At 47.4% G+C, this 4,616-nt stretch overlaps 1 pseudogene; it reads right to left on the minus strand.

Moving 5' to 3' along the window:
- Positions 1–421: 421 nt before the first annotated feature.
- Positions 422–1,182, minus strand: LOC137772499 (cdc42 effector protein 3-like; annotated as a pseudogene).
- Between the last annotated feature and the right edge of the window lie 3,434 nt (positions 1,183–4,616).

Raw genomic sequence — 4,616 nt, forward strand, 5'->3', positions numbered from 1 at the left:
AGGCGTGGGCGTTAAATAAATTTTGACTTCCTTGTGCTCAGAAAATGCGAGTACTGTAAAGGTCCTTAATGTGACCGGCACAACCCTTCATAAGTAGCGCCAGTCCTGGCCAAGCCAGGTTTCTTACATGTCTGAAGGTCTGAAAACAAAAAATGTGAGCTGTACACCAGCAATGCTCGCCGAAAATGGGTTCTGACTCACTTGCTCTCTTTGCCAGGATAGGTTTTTTTGTTTCTTTCGCTGTTTTTGCAAACAGGGCCTACCAGGTAAAAAAATATTCTGTAGGAACGTCATTTTAGAAAACCCATCACACGACAGCAAGTATAGCCAGCGAAGCTCTTCTCTTTGACTGTGGTTAGTTTTGTTTTGTTCTGTTTTTTGATACCTTTTATCCCAAAGGAAAAGAGCCCGCGGTGTCCTGTTACTTACTTCTATCCATGACATTCAGCACCTCATCCAGAAATGAGGGCCCAAGATCGAGCTGCAGGGAGAGGAGGGAGCCCGTGAGATCAGAGAGGGACTCCTCTGATTTAGTCTTTTCCTTGACGAGCTCGCACGGGGCGGAATGGTCAAACATGTCCTCGGCCGCCCGGTCGGGTACTGTTCGGAGAGGCTGCAGGAGTGGCTGCCCCTGCCCTGGCCGGACTGGGATGCGGACCCGCTGGACCCCCACGAGACGTCCCCCTGGTGGACCGTCCCGTTCTCCAACAGGCTGCTTTCCTCCGGAGCCTTCTCCTCCATGACCGGCTCACAGCTAAGCCGGGGCAGCCTTCCCCGCCCTAAGGACTCCTGTTTGCAACTGAATGTCACCGGTGACAACAAGGGCAACATGAGTGCTTGGGACCCTCCGATGGTTGGGAGGGAGATGGTGTTTTTGAGCACCTGGGAGGGCATTTCTGTGAACATGGGGTCGGAGGTACTGTTGGCCCGGAAGAACTCGTTATGCCCAGGGAACTGGCCCGTGCGTGCTTTCTCCTGGTTTCCAGGTAGAAGCTCATTTCCTTGAAGAAAGGAAATGTCTCCAAATATGTCGTGCTGGCCCTCTTTGCCGACGTGAATGGTGTGGCGGAGGTCTCCAAGGGGAGGGCTGATCATATCCGGAGACAGGATGTCCCTCAGTTTAAATTTCTTTCCTTTCTTGTTATTGGCAGCTTTCAGGTAAATTGGGATCTTGGCTGGCATTTTGGAGTTTGAGGATGTCGATTTTGCAAAAGGGAAAAAGGGCCACTTTCTTCACAGATGTTATAGGTTTCCTAACATCCTTTTTGATAGGAGCGGTCACATCATTTTTCTCAAGTAGCTTCAGAAGTGGCTCTGAAACGAGATGGAGGTCTAAGAGGCCTTCCTGGACTTACAGCCAAGCAGGGGTTTCTGGAGAGCCGGTTACATCGGCCAGTCCCTTCCACAGCATGGAGAAACCAGCGGCGCCAAGGATCCCAGCCGCTGACCCCGGGGCCGGGCGCCCGGCACCGACAGTCCCCGAAGGCACACGCAGTCCCTGCCCACCACGCGCAGATCCAGCCGGGCCAGCCGGTGCGGCGCCTACTCACAGCATTATGCGCTCCGAGACGGCGTGAAGGCGCCCAAGGCCGGGGTCTCCGGACTCCTATACGTACATTCTTTTTCAGATTTTTTTCCATTGTAGGTTGTTACAAGATATTGAGTATAGTTCCCTGTGCTATACAGTAGGTCCTTGCTGCTTATCTGTTTTATATATAATAGTGTGTATATGTTAATCCCAAACTCCTAATTTAGAGAGATTCAATTTTTTTTAAATTTTATTTTATATATTTTTTATACAGCAGGTTCTTATTAGTTATCTATTTTATACATATTAGTGTATATATGTCAATCCCAATCTCCCAATTCATCCCACCACCACCACCCCCTCCGCTGCTTTCCCCCCCTTGGTGTCCATACATTTGTTCTCTACGTCTGTGTCTCTATTTCTGCCCTGCAAACTGGTTCATCTGCACCATTTTTCTAGATTCCACATATATGCATTAATATACAGTATTTGTTTTTAGAGAGATTCAATTTTTGAAACAACAAAAATTAATTGGTCACCTTCAATGGTCCCTTCAGTAGTTCAGGGAATTAATTCATTATCTTGAAAACTAGCAAATAAATGAAACAGTCAACATTTATTGGGTTTTTTTTCCCCTATATCAACTACAACACTAGGTAATCAAATCGTTGCCAAGGGGAAGCACCTCCTTTTTAAAGTATTCCAAAAATACATAAAAAATAAATGATGGGGGCTTCCTTGGTGGCGCAGTGGTTGAGAATCTGCCTGCCAATGCAGGGGACACGGGTTCGAGCCCTGGTCTGGGAGGATCCCACATGCCGCGGAGCAACTGGGCCCGTGAGCCACAGCTGCTGAGCCTGCGCGTCTGGAGCCTGGGCTCCGCAGCAAGAGAGGCCGCAACAGTGAGAGGCCCGCGCACCGCGATGAAGAGTGGCCCCCACTTGCCGCAACTAGAGAGAGCCCTTGCACAGAGGCGAAGACCCAACACAGCCAAAAATAAATAAATAAATACAAAAAATAAAAAAAATAAATGATGGGACATCACCATTTTGCAACATCTGATGAATTGATGAATCTAGACAACGAGCATCAATGATCACTAAGGTCAATAAAAGAGAGACAAATGTCACGTGCTTCCCACCCACGAACTTGCCGAAAAGATCTACTCAGATCAAACCTAATCAGGTCAAACTTCTGGGTCCAGCAAGAAATTTGCAGGCAAAAAAGTGGACAGAGAACTGTTGAACTGCATTGTGAGTGTGCAGGCAGCACAACCCAGACTGCGAGAAACTCCACAGGCCATGTGCCCCGAGTTCCTCACAAAATAAAGTGTAAGGAAAAGAAACTGATGAAAAGTGAACCTGGAGAGGAACAGGGACTCAGAAGACATGTCGACTTTTTAAAATGGAAAAGACTACACTAGCATGTCGAGAGAGTTGTGGTCAAATGATAAAACTAAAAGGAAACACCAGAAAATTATGACAACAGGAGTCAGCAGGGTGATTACTTTCAGGGCGGGGAGAGTCTATGGTTGGATCAGGAGACAGAATTGAGGTGGGTGATGGAGTTCTATTGCTTGGCTGTCCTCCCCTGCATTTGTATTTTAATTCATAATAAGGCGATTGTTTAAAATGAGAGAGTAGAAAAATCACCTTTACTTCCTGACAGAGCTAGAAGGCTTGGTTCTGGAATTCTAAATCTGGAAAGTGACAGGTGTTGCGATGACGAGGTTGGTTGTGGGACCGCTAAGCGGCAGGAGGTGGGGGGCAGGAAGGCCAAGGATGTTCTGGCTGCAGAGCTGCGGGGACTTGGCCTTGACTCCTGACTGCCACTTCCTGGCTGGGACACCAGAAAACTCAGCTAACCTCTCTCATCTCATTTTCCTCATCTACTAAGTAGAGATAATAGTTCTTGCCTTGTCATTGTGACAATCAAATAAGATAACTCATTAGAGTTCATAGTGCAGAATCTGGCACACAGTAAGTACTCAATACGATCATCCTATTATTATTATTATTACTAGTACTACTACTACTATTGTTATTATCTATCTGATTATTAGGATGCCCCTAACGTGGATAGAAGTAAACCAGAAGGTGGATGTCTCCTTCAAAAAGGGAATACGAGAACATGGCCCCTTTGGGACACTAGTGACCGGGGTGGTTGTAGAAGGTGCAGCTTCGCAAGCCTTCCGCTGGCTCTCCCCAGTGTGACGTGTCCCCACTGGACATGCTCCCTACTTGATCCACTCATCCTCCTCCCCATTAAGCACTCAACCAGGCTTCCACTCAAAGTCACTCTCATCAGAAGCCACGCTCATCAGTCTGACGGCTTCCTGTTCTTGGTTCTTCTGCTTGCTCTCCGGGGGGTGTGGAAACCTCAGGGCACCACTCACCGCGTCCATTGGTCACTGGAGCCTCTTTGTGTGAGGAAGCCTCCGGGACAAGCAAACACCGTGAGAGGCAGGAGAGCCTGGTGGCTAAGGGCATGAGCTCTGCACAGGGCTGATGACCCACACGCGCCCCCGGATTACCTTAAAGATGAAGTTCTGAGTGGGGACACACAGCCTTTGGAATCGGGAGCACCAGACCCTTGTCAGGAATTGCTGTGATGCCTCTGGCATCAGAATGGCCACATGTCTTCTGCTCTCCTTACTTTAACTTCTTGGGCCAGGAAAGTAATAGACTCCTGTGCCATTTGGGGCTAAGCTTAGTCAGTCTTCCTTCAAGTTATTATTCAGACAATTTCCTCTTATCTGTGAGACAATGGGCAAGTTATTTAACCTCACTGTGCCCTCATTTCTTCATCTATAAAATCTACGTAAGAGAATCTGCTTCATACGGTTGTCATGGAGATTAACTGAATTAAAAAAGACAAATTGCTTTAAACAATGCCTGGCACGTTGTCCATTAAAAAAAGGCTCCGTTTCACAGTTTTCTGGATTCAAGTACTAGCTCTTTCCCTTATTAGTTCAATGACACTGGAGAAGTTGCCTCGCTTCTCTACGTCTCTGCTTGTTCATCTATCAAATGGGGATAATAATAGTGCCATGCTTGCTGGATTGGTGTGAATATGAAATAGATAATGC

Source organism: Eschrichtius robustus, chromosome 11 (assembly GCF_028021215.1).
Source record: "Eschrichtius robustus isolate mEscRob2 chromosome 11, mEscRob2.pri, whole genome shotgun sequence".
NCBI classification, from domain to species: Eukaryota; Metazoa; Chordata; class Mammalia; order Artiodactyla; family Eschrichtiidae; genus Eschrichtius; species Eschrichtius robustus.